Source organism: Zonotrichia leucophrys, chromosome 8 (genome assembly GCF_028769735.1).
Source record: "Zonotrichia leucophrys gambelii isolate GWCS_2022_RI chromosome 8, RI_Zleu_2.0, whole genome shotgun sequence".
Classification (NCBI taxonomy): domain Eukaryota; kingdom Metazoa; phylum Chordata; class Aves; order Passeriformes; family Passerellidae; genus Zonotrichia; species Zonotrichia leucophrys.
The window spans coordinates 13,299,366-13,323,551 of record NC_088178.1 but is presented as its reverse complement, the minus strand read 5'-3'; the positions used below and the strand labels follow the sequence as shown (position 1 = coordinate 13,323,551).

The following is a 24,186-nucleotide window of genomic DNA, read 5'->3' as shown; positions in this document are numbered from 1 at the left end:
CGAATTCCTGACTCACCTTCTCTTATTCCTATGCTTCTACAGGACTATCACTTGCAACCTCTGCTCCCTCCAGCTATAGACAAAGGCTACCCTTGACCTCCCCAGCTTGTTCAGCACCACCTGCTACCCAGGCACACCTGGATCCACTGCTGAGGTTTGGCACATGGCTTTCAGGGGTCTTTGGAGGGTTACAGCCAGCGTGGCTGGAGGAGCGAGATGGCAGGAGCCTGTGGGGTCACCCTTCCTAGGAAGGGGTGCGGACAAGTAGAGATCCATTCCCTTGAAGAAAGAACACTTGGTGAGAAATCCCTTGGAGCAAAGCATTGCTGAAGGGTTGGGAATGAGAAGACCAGGAGCATTTCCCTGCTCCAAGCATTTCTTGCACAGGAATGCAAGGTGCAAGTCTGTGGGCACAGCTTGGTGAAGCCCTGGGAGCTGGAGTCTGAAGCAGTGGCTAGGATAATGCGAATGCTGGGTATCTGCTTGGAGATGCGGCAGCCACAGACAGTTTGATGGAACAAAAATTCAAAATGGAAAAGATGTGACCTTGACGCTTTTTAAACTCAGCGAAAGCCAATGTGCTTAGATTTCCTGGGGAAAAGATGCTATTGGAAATTCTGTGTAAGTGTAAATATATGAAAGCCAAAGGAGGTAAAGTTTTTCCTAATTAGGATAATTTTTTAATTAAAAGCAGAAAAGCAGTCAGCAAGCTGAATGCCAGACACAGAGCACCACCGCTCCTCTGCTAAAGCAGGAGCAGATTTATTCATGGAGTGATGTGTCCTGCTCTTTTTCTCTCTTCTGGCCCCCTGGTTGCCCTCCCTGGGCAAAACCTCTGCACTCCAGGCAGTGTAGTCCAGCTTGGGTTGTACAGCATTGCTGGTCAAGATTATGACATTTCCCCTTCTTCCTAATTTTAAAGTGACAAAAAACATGTCGGTCTTACTGTGGCTCAGCTCACCCATCATCTCCAGTTCCCCAAAAGTCTCTCTGGGAAATTTAGGTGCTTTCCAGCTCTATGAAGTAGGTCCACAGGGTTTGCAGCATTAAATCCAGATCACAATGTTAAAGTTATGTAGATAGAGGGGACAAATATGCCTATTCTGGATAAGCCTGCAAAATTAGATCACCTGTCAAAAAATTGTTTTGTCCTGAAGAGAGATGGCAGAAAGGAAAGGCAGAGCACATTTTAGGACCACTTGGGAGCCCTTTATGTGGGTTCTGGCCATTTAGCCTTCAATAAAAAATGAATGCTAACCATGGCAACCACATCAGCCCCCTTTGAGAGAGCCACTGCTTGAATGAAGATGGGGGCTCACTGAAGAAAGCCTAACAAACACATGTAGACCTTTTACAGAGCTGTTCAGGAAAACAATCTCACATGAAGAAGCAGACATAATTTCCCAGGAAGCATGTAAGAGGTAATGCAATATGCTGCTAGCTCTCCCTGCCTGTGCTGCCTGCCTGCTCCTGGGAATTGCTGTTGTTTGGGTGGTGCAGGGGGTACAGAAATGGCAAAGGCAAGGGCCTGCTACCTGCACTGCTGTGAGGGCTCGCTGCCCGGAATATTTTGGATCCTTGCCCATGAAGACTTCCCCCAAAATCCACACATGCCCATTGAGTCACTGTTTTCCTGAAATCTTATGCCTGGTAGGTATTTTCCTGAAGTGCACCCTTTTGCTTTAATCCCTGCTTAACCTTACAGAAAGATGCAAAAAATTTTGCAACATCTCTGCCTTGGGAAGTCTCAGGGATGTTCAACAAATTCTTCTGTGGCTCTTTATTCATGGGCCCCAAGAGCAGATTGAGGTCCCCTCCCCAGTCTGCAGGTTTGGATATAAAATACTAATAGATCAACCTTCTGGAAAGAGAATGCTTTGATTTGTAAAACTGGAGAGAAAATGTTTACCTGGGCAGTATTAGATTAGTCACAGATTAATTACAATTGAAAAGTATTATTCATCTGTAATAAGAGTGAATTCTTCACTCAAGATTCATAGCAAAATAACATTATTTTTCAAATAGAAGTAATTTAAATGGAAGTAAGACCTTCTAATGCCACCATCTGTACAAGTAAATTACTTTCAAAGTAATTAAATATGCATATCTGGGCTGTGTACTGTACTGATGAACCAAGTTTTATGGAAGCAATATGCTTAAAAATCCCTTAGGTATTAAAGATGAAGAACCCATGGCATTTTGCATTCATATAACCATGAATAAGAAAAAATATTTTCTCTGCTGCATAATTTTGGGGAATATATTTTTATTAACTTTTCCAGGTTAATTAATACTTTTGCCAAATAGCAAATACGATCATCATATTTATTAGTCTGACATTTCACAGGGACTTAAAGCTCTATAAGAAGCTCCAGCATTGTGTGTGCCTGAATTTATGATTGTGACACAGTCACTCATCTTCTGCAGATTCCCAGGAAGCAGAGCAGTGCAGTGAAACCGAAATCATTATGTTGACTGAATTCATTACTGCCGGACTTGTCCCTCCATGAAATAGCACTGCTCAGCCAATTGGGATTCATGGTCACAGCCCTTCATGGGATCATCAGGGTTTATAGTCCATAACAAATACAAATACAGCCAGGAACAATAACAGTCTGATACACCTGATCTATTACCCCACCTTGTGAGACTGTCGCGGGCACCAGAGGCAGTGACGGGCCGTGTGTTTTCCCTTGTGCGGATGGATGGCACAGTCCTGTGGAAGCAGAGGCTGGGCCTCAGAACACAACACTGGCAGCATGCTCTTCAGTGACTCAACCCCATCTTTGTGCTGGCAACACAATGTTCATGACTGCTGTGTGGGGGAGCTTTGAACATTTGCTGGAAGCATGTGAACATGCTTCTGCATGTGAACATGCTTCTGCATGTTCACATGCAGAAATTCTTGCTTAAAGAAATACCTGAAGTCAGTTGTGTGGAGCGCTTCAGAAGAAGTCTGAAATCCCAGCTCAACCCTTTCAAAGCAGCAAATAGAGCTGTCTACATGCTACCAAAATGCAAGAGCAAATTCAAGCATAAAGACACACAGTCGGCACAATCTCTGTTTGCAAGTCAGCCGCTGCATGCTGCATGTGATGAGTATTTTACATCAATGTAACATTGCTTATAAAATGTGCAGAGATGCCCTGACATCAAGTGATTTAGTCTACCTGCAGCACTTTCACAGTTGTCTCCTCAGATTAATTGCAGAAGTTTGACAACAGAGGAAGACAATAGATCAATTCTTCCTGCACCCCAAATGTGAAATAAGAAATGGTGGCCTGAAACACAGAAAAGAAATGATGAAAGCTTCATTTCTCTACTCTACCTGTGCTAACACGTGTGAACTAATATATTGTTTCCACCCTTTGGGACCTGCTTATCTGTGTTTTAGATCATTCTTTGTGATTGATGGAGGTGGAGTTTATGTAGCCAAGAGGAGAACCATTAGAAATGGTTCTCTAATTAGAACGTTTCTAATCTGGGAGGTTTTGAAGCTTGGATGCTGTAAATTCTCACCTAGCATAAGGCAGTAGTTTGGTGTCAGGTTCAGCTGCATCCACTCTAATTGTGCACAAATATGATGCTGGAGGTAGCCTGCATGAGTTTTCTTAAATTCCCTTTGTGTATCTTGTCACCTTTGCCTCTTCTGTCCCTGAACCTCAGTTCATGCCCAGTCTGCAAACACTGTCATCTGCAACATGCTCTGCTTTCAGCAGTTCATTTTCTGTCCCTACCACTGGAAGACAAGACTTCTAGAAGATTTTCTATGAGGGTTGGTGTTGAAAGCGAACAAAAGGAGGAATTTAGGTGTGATTGTGCTGAGTGAATCCTTGACAAAGGGGCTTTTGGCTCTGTGGGCCAGCTCCTATCAGGGCTGCATATGAAAGACTTTTATAGTACTCCTGAGAAGGCCTGATTTTCAGGTCAGGGTCTGACCTGTAACAGACAATATTTACATAATGCTTATTGCTTTTGGGCAGCAAATTGCTTTTGGGAATTTAGGAATTATAGCAATAATGCAAAAGAAACTCTGCATGGCCAAAAAGAAACAATTCAAATGTGACTCACTTCAGCTTCTGAATGTGGCCACTTTGCCATGGCAAAGTCCATGTTTATGCTAAAAACATTCTTAGACTAGCATTATTAGCATAATGTAACACATTTCCCTATAATTTGAAAGTAAATCTTCCATGTGTTTGAAAATGACAAGGTAGGACAGGACATTAAAATCATCTTTTCCTCCTGTGTAACAGTGACTTGTGTTCAGTATGTCTCCAATTCTCACAGAGGCTGGAGCATTATTTTTCACACCCTTTTCCCCCCATTTAGCTTCTAGTTTCTTAGACAAAATTGAGAGAACTTTTTTACTTGCCATGCTTTTAAAGCTTTAAAAGCTTTTGCTGAAAAGGTACCTATTTTCTTATCATTTTTTTTTTTTCTTTCTCTAGAAAAGGGCTTAATTTGAAGTTCTTTTTTGGCAGCTGTATTTCATTGTGATGCATTATGTCAGGGCACATCAGTCACATGAAGATTTATGGAAAAAAACATACCCTTTTTAGATGTCCCTCTCTGCAGCCCTCTTCAAAACACAGTGTTTTTTTCAAGAAACTCAACAGAAAGTATCAACAGTGGTATGATTCTTGAAATATTTTGAGTGTAATGGTTTCATCTTAGTCAATTATATAAATGTCGCTTAAAGAACGAATACAGAAATTAATGTGGTGAACTTAGTAATTCTAAAAAAAATTGACCATTTTCACCTATTTGTGATGTTTACTTTTTAGTGCTGAGCAAAGGCTTCTCTTCTTTGTAACCAAGATAATCCTATGCTGTTCCTTATTTTACCATTAAATGAAATACATTCTGAATTCAGATGAAAATGAGGTACCTTGATGAAAGTGGGCTTCAGGTGTCGCACACTAAGCATTGTACATTTTTCTTTGCTCTGATCCTCCAGCACACATAAGATTTCACCTCTTCACCTTTGAACAAGATTGCACTAACTTTGATCTTTTCAATTTTGTTCAACTCCAGGAAAGGAACAGCTACTTGAAACATGTTATCATTTAGAGTTTCAGAGGTTCTTTAAAAAAAAAGAAAATAAAAGGAGGGGAAAGGAGAAAAAAACCTTGAAAGCATGAACTAAAAGCTGTAGATTTTTATCTTGAGCATCAGCTTTTGTAGCTAGTGTGTAATGGTTTAATGTCAAAAACTGTCTCCATGTAGAACAAAACAAAATACAGATTTTAAAAGCACACAGAATTATTAAATACAAATCTCATTTTTGGCAAGCATTTTTCTGCAGTAGTGATGTGGGTATCCTATCCCAGGTCAAAGCATAAGCTTTGTGTTCTTGCTCCTTTACCTATGGCCTAAACGTATTATTTGAGCCTCTGTACTTATGTGATACTAATTCATGGTACTGACAGTTAATCTATTTTTATAACTGTTATTATCTGAGGAAAATAAGGTTCTTCATTTTCTCTTCAAGTCTGAGAGCATCTAACAGTGGGGAGCAAAGTTAAAAGTATGATATTTTCAAGATCTTACATGGTTTAGCAATATTCTTAAAATGATTATCACCATATGTCAACGTGGTAGTTATTTTGCTATTATTTCAATATCATTTGGGTTTATTTAGGGTTTTTTTGGTTTTTTTTGCTATTACAAGACAGATTTTTCGCCCAAATACTTAAAAATTTTAAATCACAGAGCACTAGTGTACCAGCACCAATGAGGCTCTAAAGTCCTAGGAAGTTTAATCAAAATTCTTAATGATTACTAAAAGTTTACATTTTTTTCCCATTGGCTCCTCTTTATTCTTGCCTAGTTTACTCAGATGTGCATTATTTCATCCCTGTCTTCTCTGCTGAGACTGCAGTTGTTTAGGGAGGCTCATGATAAGTAGCTCTTTGTGTCCATCCTCTTGCTTTATTTTGAGGTTTGTTTTGCACAACAGTACAAATGGGGGCAGTTTCTCCCTTCTTGGATGTGATGCTTATTGAATTTGTTTCCATTAACAAGCTGTTGGAAACAAGTTAATGCCACATTAATTTACTCTTACATCTGATTTGTCCTGCCTATTCTAAGGGTTGCTTAGACAACAGATCATCCCCTAAATATCTCATAAAAGGTCTGAATTCCACTCCCTGCAAAAGTGGAATTATGATTAATAATTTATACCACATTAAAACACTAATGACATAATTCATAAAAACGATGTTGATATGCAGGTGAAATTATTGGCATAGCTAATCTCTGCAGAGATCCTTGACATGGTTACTCGGAGGGACTAAGTAATATATTGCTATGCATCAGCTGTTTATCCACTTTTCTTTTTCTTCACAGTTTCCTAGGTGTTGGACAATGCTGGAACCAAGAACCTCCGAGCACGTTTCATCCTCTGGTTTCCCTGAAACTTTCAGTTACACCCTGAAGTTACTGGAATCCATGTTCTGTTCAAGGTATTTGCCTCCCCACTCCTCTTCAAGAGCCTTTGATCTGTTGTGAACTGAAGGTTCATTGAGACTTTCATTTGTTACTTTTCATAGCTCTGATTTCTTGAGGTTAATCAGATATCTTATTTGGAGCTGTACTTGATTTTCTGGCCTCCCCATCACATGCCTTTTGCAGGTGAGCCCCATTTGCAAGCAACTTCTGTAGTAGCCAGTGCCTCATGTCACCACTTGGCTGCCACCTACTCAGACATCTCTGTGGGAGGTTTGTGGTGAAGCCATATGGGCTCTTGGGTCCTACAGGACGTTGGCAGGTGTAGCAGAAAACTTCAGGTTCTCTAGTGACGACAGAGTTAGCACCAGTGTAAAATCAAAGTGGAATGTCCTAAAGCAGAAGTACTGAAAGAGAGATTAGTCACTGCCAGTTCTGGAGAGAAAATATGACAGCCTGTGAGAGCTGATCCTTTTAGTGTTGCCCAGGTGCCCAGCAGTGCAGTGTGTGGTGAGAAATTACCCGTGAGTGAGACAGGCTATTGCTTACAGCCTTCAGGGCCAAGAAAATCCGCTTATACCCCAGTGTCTGCTGGCTGTAGTTCCAGGCTCTCTCAGTGTCACAGGAGCAACCTGTCTGTAGTTTCCTTCCCCAGAGAGTTTGCTGCTGCCAGGAAGCACCCCCAGGAAGCACTGACATTTCCAAAGCACTCAAGCAATAAGCATGGCTAACAAACTCATAGATTTGTGAGGGTTTGAGGTAGATGTCCCCATCCAGGTTTAGTGGCATCATTCTGCTCCACTTAAATGCTTCCATTTTCCTAATTTTTCAGGAAAAAGTACAACCCCCAAATTTCAATTCTCAAATCAAAGATTTCTCATTGCAGAACAACACAAAATTTTTTGAGCAATACATTTTAATTTCAATTTTCTTGAGTACATGCATAACAAAATGATTGTGGTATATAGGACAAAATAGCTATCTTAAACAATTGTCTAGATAGATTTTCTTTTAAGAGTAGTTGGTAGTTGAAAGCTATCCTTATTGCACTGAGGGAGTAAAATCCACACTTATTAGACTCTTTTTTCATCCTCTTTCCTATGGTCTCACCTTTTTGGCCCTGCTAACTTTCATGTCCATAATGAACTCCATTTGGCTTCCCTGCAGCAGAACCTTGTCTTTGTTAATCACTGACCCAGCGGCATGAAGCTGCATAGGAGAGCAGGTTATTTTTTTTTTTCTGGATTTTCTCTACTTCCTTCAGCAGTTGTAACTTCTAAGAAACTGCAGAACAAACAAGTATAAAAGATCAGGAAGATGGCCTGAAAAACATAATGTTTAAAAGATGTTTCATTGTACTCAGTTCTCCTGTAGCTGTCAGCTACAGACTGATGGCTGAAATCTTAGAAGTTAATGAGATTAGGTCTTTGGCAACTGATTGCTTAATGCTGCCTTCTCATTGAGTGGTGTCATGTTTGTGTTTTTTTTACTTTTTTCTTTTTTTCAGTAACCACATATAAACTTATCATGGAGATCAGCTGAGACCTCATGGCAGAAATCTCGTTTGAAACAACTGGAAATTACTTCACCTTGGCTCAAGCCACATCACAGCAGATACTTTCTCCTCCTTCTCCAGCCCTGCTGTGAGCCAAAGGCGTTTTCTGGGCTGCAACTTTCCTGTGCTGAATGACCTTGAGCCTCTTGCTGCTGCCCTGTCTTTGCTTGGCTCAGCACGTGCATCCCTTGCTCTTTTAAATATGCCTGCATGCTCACCTTTGCTGTCTTCCTTTTCCTCCACAGATGAAGGTATTGGTCCTTTGTCAGGCTTTGAGACTCACACGTTTTAGCTCATAAATACCTATAGCAATTCTCCATGCTTTTGACAGTGAGGATTTTTCCACCTTATTAAAAGAATGTTGGTATTGTCAAATGCATGGTACTTGCCTACTAGTATGTTTCCTTTCTGCCCATGCTTGCAGAGCAAGGGAAAATTAGGTGAAAAAGTAGAGTAGTAGCATTTTATACTTGTTTTGCTGGGACGTAAATTTGCAGATCTGTGAAGCGGGGGAGAATCAGCGCACCGTGACTCACAGCACAAGCACAGCACAGTGGGAAGAGCCCAGCTTGGGTTGTGTGTATCCTTGCTAACAGGGAAAGCTGAAATGCTAATTGACGTTGCAATCTGCTTCAGGTCAGGTAAAGGTCATCAGACCCCTGCAAATGCTTAATCCTTCCCATGGAAGTTTTGTGGGATTCCCAAGGATCCTACAGAAATAGCCTTTGTGTTTGTTTACATGGACAATCTCTGCAGGAAGCAGAGCTAGCAGAGTGGTGGTGGGGAGGCTTGGGGATGGCAGTGGTGTCAGAGGGATGGTGAGGCTGGGCAGAGTCATCACCCTTTGCTCTTTTTTTCACGTTAAACAACATGTAAATACTCCTGTAAAACAAAGCTGCCACTCTTTGCTACCAATAATTTCTCACATCTTCAGCCTCCTTGTAAAAGGCTGCATCAGCTTTTCCCAGAGGCAAGCACAAGCTGAATGTAACAGGGTGTAAGATGGGGTAGATGCAATACTGAGCACTGTGTAACTTCCAAACAGTGTGATGAAGCCAGTCCATACCTTCAGCAAGGTACTCTAGCACAAGCATAACCTAAAAGCGTGTCTTGCTGAAAACAGGGGCTGTGTTACACATACTGAGCATGCTGAAGTGTTCTGCTGGGTCGAGGCCAGGATGTTCAGCACTGTGCAGGCTTAGCCCTTCCAGATGTCTCCAAAGATAAAACGGAAAGAAAGTGACAGTCAGTTCCAGTCACATGGAACACAACCGGGTTTAAAAGCCTACTTTTGATAATTAGGTATTTTGTGTACTGTGGCAATATGTGAATTACAAAACCCCTAATAATAATGTAGTTCAGTCAGGGTAGCCTTGAAATTAGACCCCTAGCAGAGAGGTTGCACTGTATAATGATAGTACAGTACCATTTGTTTCAACACATTTAGCACTTCAGAATGGGATTTTTTTGTTAAACACCAGATGTTCTGGTGACCCGAGTGCTGACTCTAAGAGAATACACAATAGAATAGTGCGTCAAGGTCAATGGCACAAATTAATCTGTATTATCATGCTGTCATATTGTACTGCATGCCCCATATGAGCAAGATCTATGGCTGGTTCCTTCTTTACGTGCAACTGTATGGGGTGTTGCATACACAGATTTTGAGTTTCCCAAGCCTTCAAACCCCCCTGAAAGAAATCTGATTCTTGCTTTGATAGTTTAAATTGTAAATGTGACATTCTTACAGCGGGTGAGGGCTGTGTGGGTATGTGACTGTAATCTCACAGAACCAGAGAGACACGCAGGAGCACAGTGAGAATTACATCTCTTAATTGTAAATTCTGCCTTTAAGGACTTCAAAATAATAACCTAGGTAGCTTGGTTGTCTGCATTTTTCCTTTGACTTAACAATGTGATAAGGCACAAATGAATAATTGTTTACAAAATTTTAAATCATAGTTTATCTGCAGTAGATACTTCTGTCTCCATGAGTCCCCCATATTCCTTCTCCCTGCCCTGTGACTTCTAAGCTATTGCTGCAAGATGGCAGGATGTCAATGCCCCCCAAATTGAACCTGTGATTTGTTTTTCTTTGATTTATGGGCTTGTAGTCAATAAACTTTATAAAGGAAAGTATCAGACTGAGCAATCAATCAAAGATAAGCAGATTCTTGTCCTTTAAAAGCATTTCACCCCAGTAAGCAAGGGTCTCATTCATCTTTTACAACCACTCTTGCAGCTTTCAGCTGAGAAAGGACTTGCTGCTGACTACATTCCCTTCTGCTGAAAACTCCCCTGTTCTGAGCTGAGATTTTTAAAATTCATTGCAGCATTACATTTCCTTCCCATGTTTTTTGCTATCTCTAAAAGGGCAAATTGCATGTTGTTACTAAAGGTAAATCTCCTTGCTGTGTAGAAGAAAAAAGGCTTATGTTTTTACATGTGAGAGGCATGGACTGTTGTTTTACAGAAACAGTATTCATTTTCTTTGTTATTTTACAAAACAAAACAAAACATAAAAATAGGTTCCCATTTGTTTTTTATTAGTATCTGAATTTCATTTTGAGTAAGGCAAATGTTATCCTGCATGTTTTGCTTCTCTGAAGCACAGATGGTGTGCATATGCAGATTGGTGATTTTTTAATCAAAACAGTGACACTTGGGAATATATGTAAGTATTGTAATAATGCATTAGTCAGGAGTGATGTTGTAACACACTGAGATCATACACATAAATCTAAGACACCATGTCTAGACACCCCAGGGAAGATGGCATGCCATGGGTTAGAGCAAGCATTAAGAAAGTGCAATATTTCAAATATGATGGGAAAATAATGCAATTTGCAGACTTTAATAAAACCATTGGGGAATTAATTTTACTAAGGATACACTCTCTCCAAAAAACATCTATGTTTCTACATTTGCTTCATAGATAATCAGAAGGCGAGACACTGTACCTGCTGTCTCAGGCATAAGCACAGTACGGTATCTATGAATTGTGCTGTACCTTTAATATGCTGAATATGAAAATAATCCCTTTATAGTGCTTTAGTAGTACAAAACTGCATTATGCAAACAATGCACAGGCAGCATAAACCTTGGAGATTCAGAATTTGAAGAGCTTTTAAATTAATCTCATAAGTGTTGATTTGGGCATGCTCAGCGAGTGCGCTCAGCTGTAAAACTTGACCGACCTAACCCTCCCAGTTTTAATTATTAGCTTTTTGATTATCAAATATTAAATGAAGAGGTGCAATTTATGACTTTTGCATGTATAATTTTCCTTTCTCTCTAAAGGTTTTCTAAATTTTATTTAAAGAATCCTTGCTGCCTTTGGCTGATTTTTGTTATTTGTTGTCTTGTATAGCTCTTGGTATATAATTTTAATCAGCCAACCACTTTTTAAGTTTTTGCCAGCTGATAACTACTCACAAGCAAGTAACTTGCAATACTATGCCAGGAATGTTGTGATAAAAATGTCAATTTAAACTTGGCCAAGGATGACAATCATAACTATTTCCAAGTTAAAAACTTGAACAGAATACATAACACTTGTTATGTATACACAGAATACAATAGCACTTGTTACTTTCTGCTAGTGTAATACATGCAGGAACTTTAGAGGTTCCCATAATGATAACCCTCACAGTCAAAACCCCACTTCAAAATTGGCTGCATTGGTGACTCCATCAACCTCATCATCTCTTGTCATCTCAAAGGCTAATAGTAAAAAATCTTCAATACAGCTGAACATTTCAATTAAGATATCATCAACTCAAATGCTAGCTGTAATCAGTAAATGTGGCAGCTATAGAAGTCAGTGATTGAGGGAACTCAGGTTTTGCCAATAGTGACCCCATGGGTTATATCCTGACCAACTGAACTCTGTTTCAGAAAACTAGGTGCATATGTTACCATGGAATAAACCCAAGCAATTTGGTATTTGCTGTCTCCTCATCTGGGACATTTGCTTTTCCTCTCTGGGCTATAAAGACACTCATCCAAAATCCTTTATTAGGACGATAATCCAGTGGGAAGATATTTGAAATCAAAACCTGAAACATGATGGGTTGGGACGTAAGCAATACTTTGAAGTTGTCAGGAGATTTTTGGAAAAGGTGCGTTCACAGATTTGGGAGCAATATGGTGTAGTTGCAGTGTTGTGAGACTTCTCTGCACACAGCCCACCTCCTTCTTCAGAAAATTGTAAACCACCCCTTGTACTCAGCTTTTCCCATTTTAAAGTAGATTTAATCTTCTAGGATGTTCAGGAAATGTGAATGGGCTTCAGGGCTTGTGCAGGGGTATAAATACGTCTGCAAAATAATAATAGTGAGCAGCTTTCATGAATCTCCATGGAGATTTCTTCTCTTTGAGTATCTTCCAAGGTCTTTGCCATAGTCAGGGCAAAATATCTCTGGCTTTAGACCAATCTTCCTGTTGCCCTTTTCCTTTTCCCATCTAGCTAGTGCTACACAAATATTACTAGTGTATATTATATTTATTATATATTTGTTTACACAGTCTTCATTTTTATTCTCTTTCCTTCATATTCTCTTACTCTGAAATTTGATCTTTGTTGAATTTCTGTTTCCACCAGCACTTCATCTGTGTTAATTTTTGTCATCCTTCATATTACAGTATTATATCCTTCATTTTTCATATTACAGTCTACCCAGTATCACATAAAAATGCACTAATGTTTTAATTTCAAGATGGTGTTGCTAATATCAGTTCTTGTGAATGAAATGTATTACATTCAGGTTCAATAAATATAATCCTTACTGTTTGCTAGAAGAGAACTCAAATCCTGGATTCTTCTATTCTGTAGAAGCTGCTGCAGTTTACTTTTAGCATTTTCCCCCTATTAGATGGATCTTTGCTCTACTTCTTGGTACATAGGAAGAGGTTCCATTTTGCTCTATAACTCCTGGCTGCATCCCACTATGGCTGATCTTAGCAGCACACTTACACTGCTCCTCCTCCTCATGGACATCCACAGCGGAGAGAACGGGGTGAGGAAGGTGGGCTTACCTTCTCTCCTGGTGCATATCCACGTGTGGTTTGGATCAAAACATGCTATAGATCTAGTTCTCCAGCTGTGGGGTGTCAGTGATGGCACTGTTGTCGGACTGGGCTCAGCAGAGGGTGGGCCATGGTTGGGGATGGGGTGTGATGGTGACGGTGGCTCCTGGATCCTCCCTGCCGTGAGTGCACAGCCTTCCCTGGGCAGTCTGAGATGGTCATTTAACCTGGCTGTGGAGAGCAGCTTGTCATCCTGCAGGAATGTCAGATGCTAGACAGACCACTTTAACCTTGCTTAACCTTTCACTGTGCTCCTCAGCTAATGAGATGAATGAGAGTTTTATTGGTGCTTCTTGACCTAGATCTTTTACATGACAGTTCCATGTATGTGAGCAGCCTAATGCCTTGTGTTTTGTAAATCAATATAGCCTTATCTATTTTTTTAAAAGCTAGAAATGTTTATTTTAGGCCTAGTATCATATCCTATAAATAATATTGATTTTGTTTAGCCTGAAAAACTATTTAATTTTGAATTGGCTCACCTTGTTAGTCAAATACAATTCTTGGGTAAGTCTGAGCATGACTCTCATTACTTTTATCCCTATGGTGTTTGCAAACCTGGTGTCAATAAATTGAGAATGGGATCTCCTGTGCATAAACCACATCTTAGTTTTCAATTTATGGAAGTTTTTCAGACTCTGTGATTTAATGGGCAAACACAAGAAAGCAGTTATAGCAGATTGCACAGCCTCAAATAATGCAAATATTATAGGACAGTGATGGGAATGTGCAACATTAAGCCAGCCTTTCATGGTGTTATGTGAATTGCACTGGCTCAGCTAAAATGGAAAACTTAAACATTTATTTTGTATTTACATCTTCAACACACACTTTTCCTAGTTTTTATTTTACTTCTGTCCTTCCATCCTTGCCATCTTTCCATCGATTGAAGCATAAATACTCTCATTGCCATTTGTGATGTTGTGAAATGAAAATTTCAAGACAAGAGAACAAAATATTGTTATTCAGGGTTAGGGTCATTGCTCCATCTGTTGTCTGCTGTGTTTGACACAAGCAGTATTGTACTGCATGTACAACTAGGAAGGACCAGTACAGTGATGTTTCTTGCAGGGGCTTCAGACACTTCTGAAGGCTTTTTTGAACACAACTTCTGACATTTCCTCCCCATGTGTTCAAGACTTCTGTACCAATACTTTCTCAGTTTCTATTCTGAATTAAAATGAATTCCTCTCTATTTACATGCTTGATGTAAGTAAACAAAATTTCCAAGACCGAGTCGAATGAGACAGTATATTAAAATGCATTTCTCATTGTCCAACTCTGTGATAAGATTCTTATACAAGCCTTTGGATTGCAGGGTAAATAGATACCCATTTGATCTGTTCATGTATAAGACACAAAATCTGATTCAATTTTCCTTTCATAGTAAATGTTTGGCACTCTAGGTACCAAATAGATGATACAAAGGTTGACTCTGAAAGTACAGGCTGAATTCATATACAAATGCAGGCATGATAATGATTTTCAGGCTCATTTTTTCTGTTAGCATTACACAAATGCAACCAAGGAAGTGATTAGTGCATTTCTTTGTTGAACTTCTGAGACATTAGTTTGTGTATTATTACTTGCAACTAGCTTTTCAATTTTACTATTATTTGCCTTTCTCACTTGGTAAGGACAAAGTATCAGATTGATGATTTACATTTTATGTGGGAAAAAATAGGAACTGCAAGAAGGTCGGTCTGTGAATTTTTATAGAAACATCAGAGAAGCTAAACAGCTTTAGCTCTTTAGTTCCAGAAATTAATGTATAATATTGTTTTCCAAAAACACAGCATCATCTCATGGCTTTAAAAATGACTGTGGGAAAAGCACATAAGTCTATTTTGTATTAAAATGAAGCAGAAAGTATTAATTTCTGCTTCCAAGATGCCCATGTGAATTTGTGATAGGTGTCTAAATGCGGAGGTGAGTAATAAGCAGGTATTGACTTCTATTGAGATCAGTATCGAGATTTGTTGACCCAAAGAGGTTACAATTGACTGAAGAGTGGGGCAGTAAATCTTGTTATTGAACAAAAAGCTGAAGTCAATATATGTATTATTATAAACATTTTTCTTTTGGAAGAGATAATAAGGGTGGAGTGGTTTAAGGCTTTAGATTTATACGGCCATGATAGCATACAGTTCTTTTATGTAGTCACAGGAGAAAAATGCCTGGAGGGAGGTTTTGGGGGATTTTTTGGTGGTTTTTTTTTTGTTTGGTTGGGGGGTTTTTTTGTTTTTTTTTTTTTTTGTGTGTGTGTGTGCCTTTTTAAAAATTTTATTTATTTTTAATACAGCTTCACCAATCATGCCAAAGCAGTAAAGCCTGCATCAACTTTCACATCATAAACCCTTATTCTCATTGTTTTATAACTCAGCTATAAATGTTATTTTCAGATTGAAATTTGGCCTGCAAGCTCTTTGGCTAAGAATCATTTTTCCCCAGAAGGGTGAAAGGAATAAATATGATCTATTGAACTATTTATTGAATTTTAGAAGAGCACAGAAAATACGTGTTGTGATTTTTATATAATTCAAGATTTAGATTGTATTCCTTATTGAATATTATTTTCTGCATAAAGCTAGGATTTACTTGATCATAAAGGTGGTGGCTGAAAATGTTCTTTCAGTGCTTTCAAACACGGGCTAATATTAATCCATGCCTTGTATTGTAAACAAGTATGATTTTTATGATTTTTATGATTTTTATGATTTTTATATTTTAGTCCGTTCTATTATGCTCTGGTCAGTACATTATATTTTAGGTTATTGCTTGAAAAAATAAAGAGGAGACAGAGCATAGAAGTAAAGAGAAATCCATCCATCTGAAGACATTAAACTTATTAATTAAAATCACATACATTCTATAGTGAGTGACTGACTGAAGAAATAGATGTTGAATTGCAGTTTTATAACATTTATATCTGTTCGTATCTTGACTGCCAGTAGAAATGATCCTTCAGTAACTCAAAAATCCTCTAACAAAAATAATTTGTTGCTTTCCATTGCAGAAACCATCTGCCTCGTTCCTTAGTTCACAAGACCCTCTTATGTTTCTCTAGGATTCAGGAACTTGTACTAATTTAGGAGACTCACTGAATCTCTTTAACAGCACAGGCTATGATGAATGCATCAAACATCTTCTCTGCTCTTTGCACTGTCTTGCTGTGAATGTGAGAACAAACCCCAGGTCGGCACCCTTGTCCTGGAGCCATTTGGTGTCCTGTGTCAGCGCCCAGGGGCTGCCCCAGGCTGGCAGTGCAGCCCTGGCTGTGCCCAGTGCCTGTGCTGGGCAGCACGCTGCTCTTCCCTCTGCACGGGGCAGAGAGGAGTAACCACCCCAGCCAAACCCTGGTCCCAGCTCTGCTCTGCTGCCTGGGGAGGTTCTTCCTGCTGCTGACCCTCTGTTCAGTTCCCTTCTGTGCACCCAGCCTGGTGGCATCCCTTGCAGTGGCATTCCGAGCTGGGAATTGCTGCACTGTGGCTGATGGCCAGGACCTTTCCCCTCCTTGGAGAAGTTCTCCTGCTGTCTCTGTATAACTTCATGGAAATATCATGGAAATTATCTGCTCTTCTGTCAGGCCTCAGAAAGAGACCTTGAGAAGTGTACATCCCACAAGAGCAGTATTTCCAAATGACCTGCTGAAAAAACCAGACTTGTTTTGAATTGAATGCTATTTCTTCTCTCTGTTTATGCAGTTTCTGTTCTGGAAATGTGTAGGAGGGAAGGGTAATTGTCTCATCCTCAGTTTTGCCCCATTTAAAATATGCAGGCAGATAAGCTCTGTTTCTCTAACTAAAACTGTGTCCTGAGGCCTTAGCCTTCCGCAAGGCTGACAATTTCTTTTGGTCCTTTGACTTTTGTCCTTTAAGAGTAAAAATACAGAAAAAAACATTTTGTAATCCCTAAATATGTCATAGCTACATTTTCCTCTGTAATGTGGAGTGACCTTTGTGCTCACGGTGCATCAGGAGTGCATCTGGCTGGGGATGCCGGTAGTGGCACACAGTGCAGTGGTCTCCCTCCCAAACAGCAGTGAGAAGCTCAGCTTGCACTCTTACCCAATATGGACAAGCAGACTGGGACATTTTTGCTTATTTCATCACAATTAAATAAATTACTCTGTTTGAGTTGATGTTTGAGTTTAGCCAGAGAAGGTTGCTATGAAGAAGTTTGGCTCAAAGTACCTTGGGCTCCAATCACCATCAACCAAATCTAAGGATTTTTGTGCCTTTTCTGAGGCTTTTCATTCACTATAAGATGATGTACTTCAACACCGTCTCTATAGTATATGAAGGAAATTGTTTTTCAAAAGCACACACGTCCCTGGAAGTGTTCTTTGGGAAACCACAGCATCTGGCTGTACTTTGCCCACCTTACTGCAGTTTCTGTCTGTAGATGCTGATGCATTTAAATCAGTTGCCATTTCTAAGCTATTATAAAGGCTATAGATGAAAATCTTCTACAGCTACAAAGTGCCCACAGATTTATTCAAACCTACTGAAACTTCATTCATTTCCATTCCCAAGACAGCTTCCAGCCTTCCCCTATGGATATGCATGCTGTTTAATGGCACATGAATTAGCATGTCTGCTTGTTGGCACCAGTGTGGTAATGGTGGCAGTTGCTGATAAAGCTCATTAGATGGAAATAAAGGATCTCAAGTAAGTTAATGGTGAAAAACATCTGAATTTAGTAGGAGTAGATCTGTGAGCATAAAATGAATGCGTAATATATTGAGCTTCAGCATGGTCAGGCTCTGGCTTGTGGCTTCTTCTTGTGAGGAGATTTTTTTAAATTCAGTTTTTATGTAATTTTATTTTAGAAAATCACCTGCTTTTTGGTGTATGAGCTGTCTAAAAAAGGTTGCTGGTCTTTATTTAAAATGTGCTTATAGCAAGTGAATTGGAAGCTGGATTTGTGAAGTTGAAGGGCAAATCTGTTTATGATGACATCCATTTCCTGCTTGTGTTGGCAAACTCTGCTGCTTCTGAATGAGATACACCTTTTTTTGATATATGCTATTTAAGCACAGTATTGTGAGATAATACAAAAATACATATTCAACTAATAAGCATTGGGTTGAATGCCCCATCTGAAAATGACATCTTGTTTTCTAGTTTGAAAATGTTGCTTCTGCTCTCATTTTCCCATAAATACACCTTTGCCTTCTTTGGTCATACTGAACTAATTTTTGTTTGCAATACAAGGTAATATGGTGTCAGAACAGGGCCATGCTTATCTAGAATGTGGTTTTTAGAAGAAACATGCTAGGGTGATGTATATGGGGCTTATTAGTGTTCACAAATATAGCCAGATCATGATTGATTTGCTCCTTCTGATTTTTCACTCTTCAGAAATTAGTGTGTTTAAGCTAGAGATGTGCTGCTCTCACCACTGTTTGCCAGAGTGGGATTAATAGTAGAATGATGTCGAGCCAGACAAACTTAAGTGGTAAAGTTACTTACTTTTTAAAAAAGAGATGGAATTAGTGGGTTATGTGGGTGAAAATCTTTCCAGTATCACAAGCCTTGTAAGCCCAAAGAACGCTTTTATTATAGTCAGTGGGGGATGTTCAAACAATGAGAAGTTGAAGAGCAAAATGTGATTCTAGCTGATTCTTGATCTTGCTGGGGGAGGCAGTGCTTTGATTTCTTTCAGGAAAGCACAGTGCACACCTGTGGTATTATATAAAACATTACATAATTATGAGAATAACACCCTGAATTTTCTCCCTCCAGCTCTGGCCTAGTCCACCTTTAATGAAGCAGCAAGTGTGTGGTGACTTATGTTCAGAGATCTGTCTTTGTGCCTTAGCTTGCAAAGTGAGTGAATTTATACATGTTGCCCTTGGCATTTATTTTCTGGGGTTGCTTTGCTTATTTCAGGGAGAAGCCCTACTAATGTTCCCTTAAAATAAGTTTACTATTCCGGCCAGATTGTTGCCTTTTCTTTCCTGCCATGCTTGCAGCCTAATTGTATTTAATATCACAGTTCAGGGCTCCCCTCTCTCTGCTCCTTGTCACTCAGAGGTATTTAAAAGAGGATTTAAACCAGCTATTTTTTGTACTTAATCCTTGATCCCTTCTGCCCGCCCCCTGCCCAAGCTTGCTCATTCACTGGAAATAGCAACCTATGTCCACATTTTACTGCTCTAGTTTATAGTAATTTTGTCTTATGCCTTTGGAGTATAAATGATTGTTCAATTCAGACATTCAAAATGAAAGTGAAGTTGCCAGTGGAAACGGGTGACTCATTATACAATGAGTGAGTACAAATAAAAAGGTGCCTGAGTATAATAATCAGAAGATATTGACTTTTGTTGAGGTCAGGATCACAATTTATTAACCCAAGAGGTAAATATTGACTGAAACTTTGGGCAGCTTTTTTTCCCCCTCTTTTCCTTATAGCTGAGAGAAGACTGTAGAGGATTTACTAAATAACTCCATCTGCCTGCACAGTGAGATGGAGACTTTTGCATTTTGCCTGCAGTTTTATGCTCATCTTTTGTTCTGGCTCTCCCAAGGGCAAAACGATTTATAGCGTATTTTAGAGGAATATTTAAAATCATGCTAATTGCTGTTTCTTTGTCATTAATTCTGCTCTTGACAAGCCAGAATCCTTCTCCTGAAAGCAGGTTTTGCTTCTGAGCACTTCTGCAGATGATCCCAGCCCCAGACTGGCTGTCTGCAGTTTCTTTTCTGTCCTGGCCATTGCCCTGTCTGACGTCTCAGGGATCATTTTTTGTGTGTGTGTGTCTAAAAACACCAGGGTACTGAAGCAGCCATCAGACTGATGCCCTTGGGAATGGTGACTCCTTGTGCTGCTGACATTCTGTTCACTCTCTAGAAGGGGCTGTACAATCAAATTATTTGCCAGAGCAAATAATCCTTCATTTGGCTGAAATGAGCACCCTGAAAGCTCTATTCTGCTGTCTTGGAAAACCAGGATTTTCCAGGTTTCCTCCCTCTCTGACTGCTCTGTGCCTTCTAGGGACTACACAGGTTGTGCTGAAGGATATGTTTGGGATTTATGTTTGGCAGTTAAGCCTTTTCTGAGCAGGGCACTTACCTGTTTTGCATTCAGTCGCGTTTTTTGTTTGTGCTTACTTCTTGGTTGTTTTTTTTTACTAGTCACACGAGTGGCATTTTGCAGGGTCTGGTCCCTGCCTCAGGAGCCACACGGGTGCAGAGCTCCCACAGGGCTGCCTGGGGACCAAGGGGTGTTGGCTGCCAGGTGTCACCTCACAACTGCCGCCACCACACCTGGGCAGCATTTGGAGCCCTTGTCCTTGCTGTGTTCCAAGCTAAACGAGATGGTGCAGAGAGAATTAATGTGACTTTCTACTCTTACAGGCTAATTTCTAGATTTGCTTCTTTTCTGTCCTGCCTTTCCTCCCTCTCCTTCTCCTTCCTCGGTCTTTTATTTTGTCAAATAATCTGCTTCTTTTTTGGTGTTCTCATTGCCCCTTGTCTTGTGATTTTGCTTCTTCATCCTCCTCAGAGTAAGATCTTTTTCTGTTTAGAGTCTGATTTACATGAATAATGCCTCAGGATAATCAGGCAGGATTGAATTTTCACACAATTTTAAATACTACAAAAGCTCCAGTGAGCTTTTAGCAGGAGAGGCTGCTTAGTGAGCACTGGAAAAGTGTTCTGAACCTGTTGATAAAATTTATCTGTGAAAAAGGGACTGCAAAGTATTAGTATCAAATTGTTATATATGGGAGCAAAGTCTTAAATCAAACTTTGTAATCCGTGGATTTTGGTGGAAGTGTGGATATCTGCATTGCAAAATAAGCCTACTGAAAATACCTCCCTACCTCTGCAGAGCCTTCAGAATGGATCTACAGATTCCTGAGCATTCATGGACCCCAGTCTGGAGCTACCGCATAAAATCAGGGTAATGTTCTGGGAGGATCTTCCCTGCTGAACCTCAGCCTTTCTGACTGAGGAACCTGCCCCAAAATGTGACACAGGCTGATTTAAACAGTGCTTAAATCACTCTGTAGTGTTAGAGACTCTGGTGCTTCTGCTGCACCTTGGAGACTCCAAGTCTGTTCTGCACACTTCTGTGTGTCTGACTTGTGTCTGGTGTAATGCAGCCTGCATGACCCCATCCATGGACTCCCATTACCTCTACCAGTCAGGCCCATAAAACACTTTTGGGCTCAGACCAAAGTAAAAGGGCCAGAGGAAATGGGTTTAAAAGCCTGAGCACATCTCCCAATGGACATAACAGTCCACATCACAAAATTTATATACATAATTTAAAATAATTGGCAACTTTAGGAAGCAAAGCAAAGAGCAAAATAGAGCTACTTTAGCTGATTATTTATGATCACCTTTTGTCTCAGATGTTTCTGTAAGGAAAATCTTGCCTGTTTGGTAGTTCAAATCACTAATGCTGAACCTGAACTACTCTGTTTTCTGCTCTAAATGAGAATCACACATTCGCTGTCTATTTAACAAGTGCATTTGTGGTATTTTTAAATTTAAATTATTTGTCTCCCTTTATTTCTCAATGCTTAGGTGAAGACTCTGTCCCCAGACTCTGCTACCTCTCTATTGCCCTCTAAGTACTTCATATGAAAGGTCACAGGCTCACAATAGTGACTCCTTGCAAAGTTCAACTGCCTCTCTTTTGTAGGCTAAAGCCATTCCCCATCTCTGTAGCAAGGGAGGTCCCCTGGCAGCAAAACAAATGTGGTTAGTTATGTGTGGCATGAACCTCAGCTGCAGTGGGAGCTGAGCTCCGGAAAACATGTAATGGTAATGTATCGAGAATTACAAGGCTAACCCATCAGCCTCTCTCAAGAAATTTAACTCTGAAATGTTTTATTTTGCCTAGGGAAAGTCTATTTGGGTCTATCACCTGGTTTCCAGGAAGGTCCAGCACTCCCCCCTCCCCTGCTCCTTAGCAGGACGGATGGCATATAAAGGGGTCAAAGAGACTGCCAGTGTCGTGCCATAAATCAGTGGTTCAGCTTAGAGGAGAGCCCAAAAGGCTTCTGCTCATCTGGTGTAAACTCATTCTGCTGCAGTCAACAGAGGATCTGACAGCTGCAGATTTGCCTCAAGAGCTTCAGAATTCCCACTATAGGTTTATCTAACTGGTATTTCAGACATTCTTTCTCCGTTGTCAATGGCAGAGATTTTATTAATATCTTGATAAATATATTTCAACTACTGCTTCATAGAATATCCAAACTTCCCCCCCACCCACAAATAAGATGTTATGTATATGTGATTATAAAAATACCAGTAGCCAATTCAGTTTAATTTAAATTTAGATTTTGCCCTAAACAAATACTGATGTGCCCTGTATATTTTTACTGCCAGATCATGATTTACTAACTCCGTTTTGGGGGTTAAAGAGAGTATGACCTTGCCCCACATTAATATTTAAAGATTACCGTGCACATGAAATCGGATGCTGACACAAGTCTCAAAGGACTAAGAGGTTTTTAATCTTTAGAAGAAGCAGTGCCACACTGAAATATGTATTACTACATTCAAAACAGAGCATGTAACAAATGTCCCACTAGCAGGCATCAGAGACTGCAAATTTCATTCAGTGTAATATGGTCCACAAATACCAACTTGTTTCCAGAAGGGAAATTGCAATGCCACTAAGGCTGATGCTTGACACCATAGCAAAGGCCAGCAGACACAGCAGTAAAAGAGTTTGCCATCCAGTTCTAAATGCAGGGGCCATTTAGTGCCCTTTTCAAGGCAATACATAGATTTTTACTCTTTCAAAAAGGTGAAAGTTTATGTACATTTCTTTTCAAATGCAATTTAGAACAGTTTAGGAACCATGTTATTTGGTTTTTTTGTGTGTTAGCATAAGCCTAACACATTAAAACCTCCCGATTTTCTTTTAATGCAGTAAAAAAAAAAGCCAGAGCTGTTTCAATAGAAAACAGAAACAGTTGATATTTAAGATAAATGAATAATTTGATGCCTTTTTTAAGAGCACAGTTATTTTCTTTTAAAAAATTCAAGCTTAGCCTATCAGCATTTTTAACACGTCTTTCCACTGCACCTAAGCTTCAAACAAAAATATGAACTAGCAAGCTGCAGAAGAGTCTAATTAGTTTCTCATTGCATTTTGTGTGTACTCAGTTTGTTTGAAAATGCTGTAGGTGAGGTCTCTGATTACAATAGTTCTGTGTTTTGATAACATCACGCAGGTGTTACAGGACTTGAAGAATCATGACCGAAGGCTCTATCCAGTCTCCTTTTTTGGTGAGTGACAGAGGCGGCAGACTGCCACTCCTGGTCTCTTGTCATAATTCTGACAGGTAATTGCAGACTGATGCCTCTGGAAGCTTGCTATGGAGCTGCCAGGAAGCACTGGTCTGGTTTGGAGATAGTTCAACCAAAAGTTAGATAGACGTAGAAGAATTTGGGTACTAGAGGTTTCCAGCCCTGAGGAATTAGGGGCCTGTGAATGTGCGTGTTCATTTCCCAGATCATCAGCTGAGGGTCACCACTATGCTTGCTGATGGGTGATGTCCCCACCTCCACCCCTGGCAATAGGGACTAAAAGGAAAAGGAGCCAGACCTATTGTTTGGAAGTTAGGGAGGCAGTGCTGGAAAATTTGGCGCAAGGAGAGCAAGAGCATCCCTTCCTGGAGAGGCAGCTCTCCTTGCCAGGGGACATTGAAGGCTGACCATCCTCTCCATGTTGGCTGCGCTGTTGATGCAGCATTGTTGTAACCTAACCCTCACCTGGACATTTCACAAGCAGGGTACACTTTCTTTGTTCCTTTAAAAGGAAAAAAGGCCTTTTAACCTTCCTTTTCCCTTAGCATGCCTGTGCTAGACCCATCCTCCTTCTGTTTGTGTCCTCCTTCAGCAAGGTCATGGGAGCAGATGCCAGAGAAATGTGCACCTTCTGAGTTGAGTGAATGTGTAAAAGGGGACAGGAAAAACTGCATGAAGGCTTCTGCTTTCAGTGCTTCCCAAACATGTGGTCTTACTTCAATACATTTGCCAGTCAGCTAATCTATTTCTCTCTAAATTTGGTTGTCTTGTCAGATTTTGTGGGGGCAATATTTATTGGAAGTTTTTTGGTCACTG

General features: G+C 40.1%; 1 long non-coding RNA gene across 1 annotated transcript in view; it reads left to right on the top strand.

Annotated features, from left to right (window-relative positions):
• LOC135451138 (uncharacterized) overlaps positions 1–24,186 on the top strand; it is a 175,282-nt gene that overhangs the window by 115,060 nt on the left and 36,036 nt on the right. The window contains exons 23-25 of the long non-coding RNA XR_010441228.1: positions 43–154; positions 6,352–6,467; positions 7,958–8,256. This is a non-coding gene — a long non-coding RNA (uncharacterized LOC135451138). The remainder of the gene's footprint in view (positions 1–42; positions 155–6,351; positions 6,468–7,957; positions 8,257–24,186) is intronic.